Source organism: Phaenicophaeus curvirostris, chromosome 34 (assembly GCF_032191515.1).
Source record: "Phaenicophaeus curvirostris isolate KB17595 chromosome 34, BPBGC_Pcur_1.0, whole genome shotgun sequence".
NCBI lineage: Eukaryota > Metazoa > Chordata > Aves > Cuculiformes > Cuculidae > Phaenicophaeus > Phaenicophaeus curvirostris.
Genome location: NC_091425.1, coordinates 205,074 through 217,603, shown reverse-complemented (window position 1 = coordinate 217,603; position 12,530 = coordinate 205,074).

Here is a 12,530-nt window from a genome sequence, read left to right as displayed (position 1 = left end):
CCTCAAGGGAGGAGAACCTCTTGCTTCCAAGAAATGAAGCTCTGGTCCTGAATGCAGGGCTTTAGGCACTCCAGTAGAGGCTTCGAGCCGTAAAGGAGGGGGTTGGATACTTTCCATGACAGTCTGGAGCTTCAAAAGGAGGGTTTGGGTCCTACCAGTGGTGCTTTCGAAGTGAAACTGAGGCTTTGAGCCCGGACCTCGGGTTTCATGCCCTGAAATGAAGCTGTGGTACCAAAGGCAACAGCTTTGCAGCTTGAAATATACCTGAGAGGCTAAAAATGAGGATCTAGGCCTTTACAACTGCAAACAACTCCAAAAATTAAGCTTTGTTCCCGGAAAAGGAAGCTCTGGAAGCTAGAAAGGAGCTAAAAATAAGGCTTTGGCCCATAACACTGAGGTTTTGGACATCCAGAATCAACTTTGGTCCTTAAAAATTATGCTCCGGGACAATGAAATGTGTCTTTAGACTTAAAAAACGAGGGTTGAGACTCAAAATGTAACTATGGGCCTCCTAAGAAAAGCTATAAGTGTTAAAAGACAAGTTGAAACCCTAAAATCAAGGATTTCCACCCTAAATATGAGACTTGGGGCACTAAAGAGATGGGTGCAGTGCTACAAGTTAAGTCTTTTGTCCCTGCGAAGGAGACAAACCTCTTGGTTCCTCTGTTGCCTCAAGAAATGAAGCTCTGGTCAAAACTGCAGGACTTTGGGTGCTCCAATGGAGGCTTGAGGCTGTAAAGGGGGAGGTTGGATCCTTTATGTGAGAGTTTGGAGCTTCAAAAAGAGCCTTTGGGCCCTACAAATGTTGCTTTGAAACTGAAATTGCATCTTTGAGCCCCGACATCAGGTTCTTTGCCCTAAAAAGATGCCATGGTAGTGAACAGGATGGCTTTCAGCCTAAAAATGGGACTTGAGAGGCTCAAAAAGAGGATTTGAGCCCTCACAGTGAGGCTTTGTTGCCTGAAAAGGAGGATTTGGGAGCTAAAACTGAGCTTTTGAACCCTGTTAGAGGCTTTTGTCTCCAACATGGAAGCTGTGGACATAGAAAACCAGACTTTGTGCCTTAAAAATTGTGCTGAATAGTGCTGAAGGCTGAAGAGCTCTCCCGAGGCATCAAATCTGCTGAGTTTGAACCCCCAGGGGTGCAGAATCCCCCGCTGCCCTGGAGTCTCGGCCAAGGCTTTTCCCCTCCTGTCCATCCCAGAAGGATCCTGCTCCTCTGGACGAGAAGCTGGATGTTCCCAGGTGTCACAGGAGCCGTGGCCAGGTGATAGCTGCGTTCATGGAGCCGTCAAGTGCCAAAGTCCTTTCTTTCAATCGTGGCCTCGGTGCCCTGTTGACGTCTAAACTGAGCTCTCTTGTTCCCTAGGTTTGTCTATGAGCATAAAATAGAGACCCACTTAGCAGGCTGCCCCAAGCAGGCGGTGGGAAGTGATGTAAATTGCATTGGGTTTGGTCTCTCTTTATATTCCTTTTATCTTTTTTTCTTTCGTCTATTAATCTATTTTTATCTCGGCCCTCAAATGGAAAAAACATCTCCATGGAGAAGCACGGACAGAGAGCTGGCCAGCTGAAGTTTGCCCTGAGGAGGTGGACGTGGGCACCAGAACACTTGCTCTTCCTCACTAACAAGAGACCTCCACCAATCCCATGCCCTTTCAAAAGGGATTTCACAAAGAAATATTGATCTTCTCCTGGAACTTCCTCAGCCTGCAGAAGAGAAGGCATCAGGGGGATGTTATAGAGGCCTTCCCGTACCTGAAGGGGTCACCAAGAAAGCTGGCAAGGGACTTTTTCCAAGGGCATGGAATGATAGGATGACGGGATGGTGTTATGGCCAGGGAAGATTTAGATTAGACATTAGGGAGGAATTGTTCACAAAGAAGGTGGTGAGGACGTGGCTCAGGTATCCCAGGGAAGCTGTGTGTGCCCCCTGCCTGGAGGGGTTCAAGGTCGGGCTGGATGGGGCTTTGAGCAGCCTGGTCCAGTGGGAGGTGTCCCTGCCCAGGGAAGGGGGGTTGAAACTGGATGGGCTTTAAGGTCCTTACCAACCCAAACCATTGTATGAGTTTGAAAGTTCTAGAAAGTTTCAGATAAAACGTTTTTCTTAGGTGCACTTTGAAATCTTCCTCTGTAACCACACTGGGAAATGACTACAAGGAGCCATGCGAGGCTTGAAGACTTGAAGAAAACAACAGGAAGAGAAAGAGCTCATTAAGGCTTTCTGTAGGTTAATGAGATCCAGGATGGAATTGCTGATGAGTCCTTGAACCTCAGCTGCTGAGAGGAGATGGAACAAAGCTCTCAAGAAGTCAAAAGCAAAGCTCAAAGTTTCTTGAAGTCTTAGTTGGTCTCAGTGAGCATCGTTAGTGACAAAGGCTCCCCAGGGACTCATTAGAGCCGAGAATTGGAGGCCATGATTGCAGGAGGACAAAGGCGCCATGCAGGCGACTGTGATGCTGAGAAAAGCCTGGGTTCACTTGGTGAAGCAGAAAGTCCAAGCCCTGACCCCCAGGCCCTGGGCAGGCAGATGTGGCTTTGACTGCAATGATGTTGGTGCCATGAGCCTTCTCACATTGCTGAATTGAAGTGGAAGCAGTTATTTCTTGTGATTCCAAATACAGGCCTGTAGGGTTCCTTGAGATGCCAAGGCTCTCACACAGCTCCACGTGCACCAGAAGAGTTGGGGGATAGAAGGGTAGGGTTATTAACGGGTTGGATCGTAGAAGAGTGGCAGAAAATGCGTTTGTGAGAAAGATCATGTCAGAGAGGAGTCGAGTCATTGAGGTGCAATACAGAAGGACAGATGGTTCATAGAACGTTCAAATCATTGTGGATCATAGAATACTCAGGTCATGGAAGAGTCAAGTCATACGAGTGTGAGAGTTTAGTCGGGTATTGGCAGTGTTGGGTCATGGAAAGGTCATAGAAGAGTTTGCTCATAGAAGTTTCATGGAAACATTGAGGCACAGAAAGTGTGCGTTGTAGAAGCATCAGGATATAGAAAGACTGCAGAAGTATCACATTATAGAAGAGTATAGAGTTGTCATAGAGCCATAGAATTGTCAGTTCATAAAGGAAGCGTCTCATATGAGTCAGGTCATAGAGTGTCATAGAGGGGTCAGGTCATAGAAGGGTTTGTTAATAGTTGGGTCCTAGAAGAGTCAGATCACAGAAGCATCTGGTCATATATTGGTCATAGAAGTGTTGGAGCATAAATGATTCATGTCATAGAAGAGTCACAGAAGACCTGGATCGGAGAAAGACACAGCACTGAAGAGTCAGAGAGTAGCTGGGTCATAGAACGGTTTGTTCATAGAAGGCTTAAGTCATAGAAGGACCTGGTCATGTAAGAGATGGTCGTGGAAGAGTTTAGTCATAGACAAGTCGGCTCGTAGAGGAGATATAGAAGAGCCCAGTCACAGATGGTCCATAGAAGAGTCAGCTCATAGAATATTTGAGTCATAGAAGATTTGGGTTATAGAATATTTGGGTCATGGAAGAGTCGACTCATAGAAACTTGAGTCGGGTCATAGAGGGGTCATAGAAGTGCCGGTTCACAAAAGGGTTGGGCCATAGAAGGGCCGTGTCATAGATTAGTCGGGTCATAGAGGAGTCGGGTTATAGAAGAGTCAGGTCATAGAAGAATCACAGAGAAGTCAGGTCATAGAAAGTTACGGAAGAGTCAGAGGAGAGTTGGGTCACAGAAGGCTTGGGTCATAGAAGACTTTTTTTAGAAGTGTTGGGTCATAAAAGACTCATATCTTAGAGGATTGGCGTCATAGAGGGTTGGGTCATATAAGAATTCAACTGTAGAAGGTTTAGAGAAGTGTTGGGTCATAGAAGGATCAAAGAAGATTTGGGCTATAGAAAGATCAGGTCATAAAAGGGACAGAGAAGTGCTGTTTATAGAAGAGTCTGGTCATAAAAGTTTCATAGAAAGTTTGGGTCATTTAAGGGTCATAGAGCAGTCTGGACATAAAAAAATTCAGGTCATAAAGAAGTCTTAGAAGGGTCATATAAGTCTTGGGTCATAGAAGATTCACTAGAGTCAAAGAGGGCTCAGGTGACAGAAAACCTGCGTCCTAGAAGAGGTGGCTTATGTAAGTGTCTGGTCATGGGAGAATCAGACCGTGGAAGAGTTGGGTCATAGAAGGATGGTGAGACATAATCTACCAAGGGAAATAAAATCCCCTTCTCTTTCAGACACCCAGAAATGGGATCCTACTAGACAAATTCTGGGGCAAAGCCTTTTGCTCCCCTACTCATCCACTGGCCATTTCTGAAGTGGCAGTGGTACCAGCGGTCAGGGAGTTCCAACACTCTCCATGACCTCTGGAAGATGATGGAGACACTGTGACATCTTCCTGTTCCCTCAGCTCCCTGCGATGCTGCCCCTCCTGTCTCATAGACTGCGAAGAATTCCTTTTGCCCAAGAGATCCCTGACTTGACCTCTACCCACTACTGGTCAAACTCCTCCAGAGTCCTACCATGAGTCACAAAGCCCTGTGAGACCTTGATGGGGAAGACAGGGACAGAGGACACAGTGAACCTCAGATCTGTGACACCTGACCCTTCTAAATCCAGCAGTGCCTACGCAGGGTATTTTTCTTCTTTAACTGTTCCTGAAGCAGCAAAATCTCATCATGGGTCCTTGAATGGACTTTCAAGCTGAGACTCAGTTTATCTGGAGCCTTGCAGTGCTTGGAAGATGCTGTCCTTGACTACCATCTCTCCTGAGCTCTGTGACCATGTCCCAGCTCTGTCTCCCATGGGAATGGCTCCAGCTCCTCCTGCCTGTGCCCCTGGCTGAGGGCATTGCTGTCCATTAGGGCTGAAGCCCTGAAGCTGTGGCACCAGGCAAACTCATCCCTGCCATGAGGAAACCACGACCAAGGGTTTCAAGACCCTGTGTGTGCATAAGCTTTGCAGAAGATGTGTCTGGGGGAAAGGGAGCTGAGTGTCTTCCCAGCCCCAAGTCTAAAGACCTCGGATGAAATGCCTGAATTCACTCCGTGGGACAGATCCTCCTACTTTGGAGAAATGATTTCGTTCCCTGTCACCTTTCTGAGGTCCTGTCTAATGGTGCGACAAGAAATTGATTCTCATTCCCTGTTATTTTTCTAACAGGAGCAATGACACTGCAGGACAGAAGTGTGCCTGCCCAGATGATGAAGGAAGCACCAGGGATGGCTTCAGCCTGTTTCTCAGAATGTTCCCCTGGAGCCCCAGGGACACCTCGAGGGAGCCCAGAGGGAGCAGAGAAAGCGCTGCCTTGGGCTGCTCCTCTGCTGCTGAGCTGGGCTGGGCTCCTGGCAGGGAGGGAGCTCATCATGAGACAGGAGATCATAAAAGAGCCAGGTCTGGCCGGGAGCAGCTCCTCTGCAAAGCCCAGCAGGGCTGAGGGCACTGCCTGCAGGCAGCGAGGGGACAGGAGGGAGCAGAGAGAGAGGAAAGGCAGGTGGGGTGGCAGGAGAGAGGAGGCTTCATTTGGAGAAAACTCTTCACAGCCCTTCTCCAGGTGAGTCTCTGAGTGCAGGACAATGCAGGTGCGGTTGCTGGAGGGATCTCCTAAAGCCGGCACAGCCACAGCCTGTGGGATCTGTCAGGAGGGCTCTTGCATTAAAGATAAGGAACTTCCCAGACTCTGTGTTTTCAGTTCCCTGCACCTGGGGAATTTGGTGGGAGAAATGGAACCAGAGCCTTTCATGCTTAAACAAATCACTGAGACTCCTGAGCAGTACCCTTGAGCGGTCAGCAGGTCCGATAGGAGCCTCCGAATATGTCTCCAGCTGGTCCTCTGCCCATGGACAGCAGCAGCATCACCTCTGCTGGACCCATCAGGCTCAGTCTGTTCCATCCTTTTCTGCTTATCAACAAGACCCTACGTCCAGCTTAACCCGGGCAGATGTTTGTGTAGGGCCAGGGGGATGCAGAGAGGGTCAGATGGGATCTGTGAGCGCTGACAGGGAGAAGGCATGGGACAGGGAATCAGCTCCATTGAGGAAAACCTCCAGAGAGAAGGGATAGGATCAGAGATGGAGAGGAAACTTAAACCAGAGATGTTGCTGTTGTTCTCTTGTTCTCTCTGCCAGTCTCTCTGGGGATGGGAGTTGCAGAGTCAGGCACTGATCTTCTGTGCGGCTTTGGGCAGTGCATTCCTGAGGAATTAATTATCTCGTCTGCACTAAGATATCCTCGTTAGGACATTTGGCTTTTCTTGAGTTTTCCTCGCAAGCACTATGCTGCCCTCACAGATGCAAACCTGTCCCGTCACACCTTTAGGCATTCGAAACCTCTAAGCCTGCTACCTTCTCAGCTCCTCATCCCCGGCAGTGCAGATGCTGACAGGCCCTTCTGCACCAGGAGCAGTTCCCCAGGACAACGCTGAGCCCCAGCAGTGTCCCCTGTCCCCACCGTCCCCATGTCCCCTGCTGCAGAGCAGGGCTGACTCCTCGCAGCCAGCGGGCAGAGGCTCTGCTCCTCCCGGCACATTCAGCCGGCACCGAGCAGGGCTCCAGGCTCAGAGCTGAAGGAAGGGCTGAAAAAAGGTGACAAGGTGTGAGCAGGAGGGAGGGGAAGGAGAAATGGCTTTGATTTGGCTCAGAGGTTATCCTAACTTGTCACTGTCCTTCTCTCATATGACAGTGTCCTGTGTCTGGAGGCAGCAGATGTCCAACAGCAGCTCCATCACCCAGTTCCTCCTCCTGCCATTCGCAGACTCACGGGAGCTGCAGCTCTTGCACTTCTGGCTCTTCCTGGGCATCTACCTGGCTGCCCTCCTGGGAAACGACCTCATCATCATCACCATCGCCTGCGACCACCACCTCCACACCCCCATGTACTTCTTCCTCCTCAACCTCGCCCTCCTCGACATGGGATCCATCTCCACCACTGTCGCCAAATCCATGGCCAATTCCCTCTGGGACACCAAGACCATCTCCTACTCAGGATGTGTTGCCCAAATGTTTCTATTTATTTTCTTCCTTGGTACAGAATATTTTCTTCTCACAGTCATGTCCTACGACCGCTACGTTGCCATCTGCAACCCCCTGCACTACGGGACCCTCCTGGGCAGCAGAGCTTGTGTCCGCATGGCAGCAGCTGCCTGGGGCGCTGGGTTTCTCTCTGCTCTGCTGCACACGGCCAGTACATTTTCCCTGCCCCTCTGCCAGGGCAATGCTGTGGACCAGTTCTTCTGTGAAATCCCCCAGATCCTCAAGCTCTCCTGCTCACATGCCAACCTCAGGGAGGTTGGGCTTCTTGTGGTTAGTTTCTTAGTAGCTTTTGGCTGTTTTGTTTTCATTGTGGTGTCCTATGTGCAGATCTTCAGGGCCGTGCTGAGGATTCCCTCAGAGCAGGGACGGCACAAAGCCTTCTCCACGTGCCTCCCTCACCTGGCTGTGGTCTCCCTGTTTCTCAGCACTGACACGTTTACCTACCTTAAGCCTCCCTCCTTCTCCTCCCCATCCATGAATTTAGTTGTGTCATTTCTCTATGCAGTGGTAACTCCAGCACTGAATCCCCTCATCTACGGCTTGAGGAACAAGGACCTCAAGGATGCGCTGCGGGAACTTATAACTGGACAGAGCTCTGATGCAATAAATTCCTGACCTTCTGCATAGCAGTTCTGGTGTTACTCATGGCTGGTGTTACTGCCTTCTATATTTTTATATTTCTATTGTTTTTTTAGCTTGTGATCGTGTTTTCAACTCTTTTTGAGTTGGTTGTGGGTTAGGTAATGACAACCCACACTATTGTAATCAAAATAAAGCCACTGCAGCACCTTGTCTCTTCCTCTGACCCTTCCTCCAAGGCTTTCTGGAGCTTCAGGAACAATTCCTTTGCTCATGGCTGGAAAAGAAGAAAGTCCCAGCAGGGCAGCACTGCCAGGCACCAGCACTTGATCCCCCAGAGCTGTTCTCTCTCCATTTCCACACTCTCCTTCTCCCCCCTTGCCTTGCTGTAAGGCCTGAGGGCTCTGAGCTTGGTCACAGCCATGCTGCTTGTGGGACAGAGCTGCCTCCAGAACAGCCTTTCCATAGAGCAAGGGGACCTCCTCAGGGCAGAGCCTCAAGGCTTGGGGCTTCTTCTAAACTTTCTCTCAGGAACTGACTCAAGCATTTGTCCCAGAGGCAATAATCCTGGTGAAACCCCTGCCAACCACCATTCCCAGCACTGGCCTCTCACCCCAGCTTGGAGAGTTTCTTTGTTCTTCCATGAGAGGACACTGATTGAGTAGACCAAAGGCCAATTTGGCATTGTACGGATCAGATGTGAGCGCACACATCATGTCTGTGAGCTGAGATGAACCTGAATGTGTAGACAGAGCAGTTTCTTCCGTTTCCACGAAGATCTCTGGGACAGATATTGCCTCGAAGTCTCTTCTCATTGCAAGTAACAAGACATGGGAATTCGCCTCAATATAGCACTTGGATGTCCCTCCACGAACCAAGGTCCCCATGTTCATTCTTCATGATGTGGGGCAAGCGTACTTTTACCTGTTCAGGTCCTAGGACATGAGGAGGTGATGGATGAGTAGGGGGTTAGGATGTCAGTTGTGTCTCAGAAACTCAGAATCCAGTAGGAAACATCTGACTGTGACGGGGACGGTGAGGTCAGTTCTGTCTCTGGAGGTGACGGGGCAGCAGCAGGAACACGGCTGGGAAAGGAGCTCTGCCCAAGCCCCCACAGGACCTGTGCAGGGAGAGGGCTTGGGGACGGATGGAAAACACAACGGAGCCTCCTCAGGCCAGGAACACGCTGGCAGCATCACCAGGAAAATCCCTTACGGTACGGGGGCACCACGGGTCCTTCACACCTCGGCACCTGCCAGGATCTGCTGACAGCATCTCTGGGGCAAATCCCTTGTGTTCCTTCTGTTGCCCCAGCAGCGTCACAGACACAAATCCCTTACAGTCAGGGGGCACCTCGAGCCCTTTGACATTTCTTCTGCCCACAGGGATTGCATGAAGTTATTACAGTTTCTGGAAATTTCTATATGGGCACAAAATCTGCTTTTATTATAAAAATTTATGACTGGATGAGGGTTTAGTGATGTCTGGGGATGATGTGCCATGTGCAGAAATAGGTGTTAAGCAGCCTGCGATCAAGCACCAAGTGCAGAGAGGAGCAAATGCAGGTAGGGAGTGTACCGGTAGGACCCAAATACAGAACGATATGGAGAGCTAGGATGATGTCTGGGAGAGGAAAGAGTCACAAGGAGGAACTTGTCAGGAAGAAGGAATGTCAAGGGATGGGTAGTGGATGGGCAGACTATTTTTTGAGCTTGAAGATCACAGGCTTCTAGAATATCTTGGGTTGGAAGGGGCTCATGAGGATCACTGAGTCCAGCTCCCTGATCCTCACACGACTGTGTAAAATGGAACCATATCACTAAGATGATTGTCAAGATGCTCCTTGAATTCTGACAGGCTTGGTGCCATCACCACTTCCCTGGGGTGTTCCAGTGACTGAGCACCCTCTCCATGAGGAACCTTTTCCAGATGTCCAGTTGGAACTTCCCCTGATGCAGCTGCATTCCATTTCCTTGTGATCTACCCTGGTCACCAGGGAAAGGAGATCAGCGCCTTCCCCTTCACTGCCCTCCTTGAGGAAGCTCAAGACTGGGATGAGGTCCCAGCCGTGTCCCACGCTGGGCTCTGCACACAGCCCTGCTCTGGGCTCTGACAAGCTCTGGGCAAGAAGAGAGGCTGGACACAAAGAGCAACGGAAATCCAGGACTCCTGGTTTCAATCCAGCAGATGCCACCACAGACCGTGTCCTCACCGTTCCGTTCCAGCCCTTCTGCCCAGGCCAGGGCGAGAGTCTGAGCTCAGCAGCAGAGCAGCCTGCCCCACACGAGGACCTGCGGGAAGAGGATTATCTTTCTTGTGGATTCTGCAGCCACAGAAATGCTCCCTTGCACTTCTCCAAGGACATCCCTTTCCCCAAGGGAGCATGTCCAGCCTGGCCTGGCTGCCGGTGCCGGTTTCCTCCCTGTGCAGCCCACAAGGCCACTTCTATGACCCAGATTTCTATGTTCAGGCCCTTCTATGTCCTGACTCTTGTATTATCCAAGTCTTAGAATCATAGAATCATAGAATAACCAGGTTGGACGAGACCCACCAGATCATCGAGTCCAACCATATTCTTCTATAATACAACTTTTCTATGGCCTTTCTTTGACCTGCCTCTTCTATCACCCTACTTCTACTCTTCTGTAGCCCAGCTCTTCTCTGAGCCCTCTATGACACTTCTAAGATCATAGAATTATAGAATAGGTTGGGTCGGAAGGGACCTTCAAGATCATCTAGTTTCTACCCACCTGTCGTGGTCAGGAACATCCCACTGGATCAGGCTGCCCAAGACCCCATCCAACCTGGCCTTGAACACCTCCAGGGGCGGTGCAGTCACAACGTCCCTGGGCTACCTGTGCACTGCTTGGGGCATCTTCTGAGCCCTCAGGTGTCCCTGGCTCTGGGGACGGACACCAGGTCTACCCTGCGCCGACCTGCTTAGCTGAGTAGACGTGGCAGCCAGAGCGGGTAAGCCCAGGCAGCCAGTGGAAAGACCTGGTAGCTAGAACTGGGTAGACCTGGGAGCCGGAGCTAGGTACACCAGGAGAACTGAGGTGGGAAGACCTGGCGGACGCAGAGGGATTGACCTGTAAGCCGCCCCTGTACTCTGTGAGACCTGGTCATTTGTCCTAAAATTAGCGTTTTCGGTCAAAAGTTGGTATTCTGACCCCAAAAAATCAGATAAGATCAGTGTTCTGGCCCTACAAATGGGAGTTGTGGCCCCAACAGTGGGTGTGCTGGCTCCGCTCTGGGGGCAGACAGTGATGGCTGTTAGGTGACACCAGCACCAGGGACGGGCACCAGGTCTACCCAGCACCGGCCGCCAGGTCTACGCAGTATCCACTTGCTGAGCTGGGTAGACTTGGCGTCCGGAGCTGGGTAGACTTGGCGTCCGGAGCTGGGTAGACTTGGCGTCCGGAGCTGGGTAGATTTGGCGTCCGGAGCTGGGTAGACTTGGCGTCCGGAGCTGGATAGACCTGTCAGCCGTATCAGCCAGCTTGATGTGGGTGTCCCTGCTGCTGTGGTGCAAGCTCCATGACCTCCACCTGCCTTGTAGCAGCCCTGCTGCCTCAGGAAACCTCAGCTGCCGCCTCTCCAACCCCCACCAGCTCCCTGTAGGGGTTCCTGCTGCGATGCCAGCTCGGAGACCTGCCTGGTGGTGGCCCTGCTGCCTCAGGACCCGCTCCAGCAGCCCCCGCTCCTGCCTGGAGAGTCATCGCTCTGCAAGCAGCTCGTCCCAGATGAAGGAGAACCAGCTGTGCAGCTGCCAGATGTGGCTCTCACTGAAATGGTCCTTGTGGCCTCACCACAGCCCCAGTGCACTGGAACCAGCTTAGCAGCCTCCAGGAAGAGCTTAATACCACATGGACCCTTGGACAACCCGAGATCCTTGTGGGGGTCCCTGCTGCTGCGGGACCAGCTCTGTGACCTCCACCTGCTTGTGCAGCCACAGGAACACTCCAGCGGCCACCTCTCCAGCCTCTCCAGCCTCTCCACCTCCTGATGCGCTGCAAGCTCAGAGACCTCCACCTTCCTGACTGTGGCCCTGCTGCCACTGGAGACCCCAGCAGCCACTGCTCTGACCTCCCTATTTAATCTCTCGCATCTATGAAGTGTCTGGATTTAAAGGAGAAGTTGGACACTGGCTGTGGGGGGAAGCAGCTGCAGGTCTCCCCTAGTACAGCAGCCTGGAGGAGTTCCAGAAGAGCTTAGAAAAACACCACCACGTGGACACAAACACAAATGTGAGCAACACCGAGGGAGCTGGAGAACGAGAGTGAAAGTTACACATTTCAGGGAAGAAGTCAAAGCAAACTGAAGGGTTTTTTTATTTTCGTATTAGCAACCACAGAAAGTTGTGCACACAAGGTATGGCCAGACAACTCCCCCCCCCTGCCAAAAATCAGAAGGTGGCAAGTGCTCACTCTCTAGGGTGTCCTCAGCTAAACCGTGGCAGAAGGGCCTCACAAATCCAGTTTTTAGCAGTCAAGTAGATCGTAGCCATCCTGCAAACAGAGGGAACTCGCCTCGAGGAGCCAAGCACGGAGCCCACATGAGCTCAGCTAACGCAGGGGTCACCAGCACCGCGGGTGAGAGTCCTCTTTGTCGGTAACGTGGCCACATGTGCTGCATCTCAGTGACGGGGGCTGACAGTGCTGGCTCTTCCCCGTCACAGCCACCGTTCTGCTTGTATGTCATCAGGTGCCTTAGTTAATGTCAGTGAGAGTTGCTGCCTCCATAACGGGGAAACCACCACCCCTCCTTAACCACTACTGCGTAGCCTAAAGAGGAAAATTTGTGTGTCTACTACCTATCCAAATAAATTATTTGAAATATAACTATATGCCTTATCAGTCACCCTGAGGTGATCAGTGTTGCTCTCATCGTGCATCTCTCACAGCAGCTGCTGATGGATGATCTCCCACACCATCCTCTTGCGGAAGTAAAGG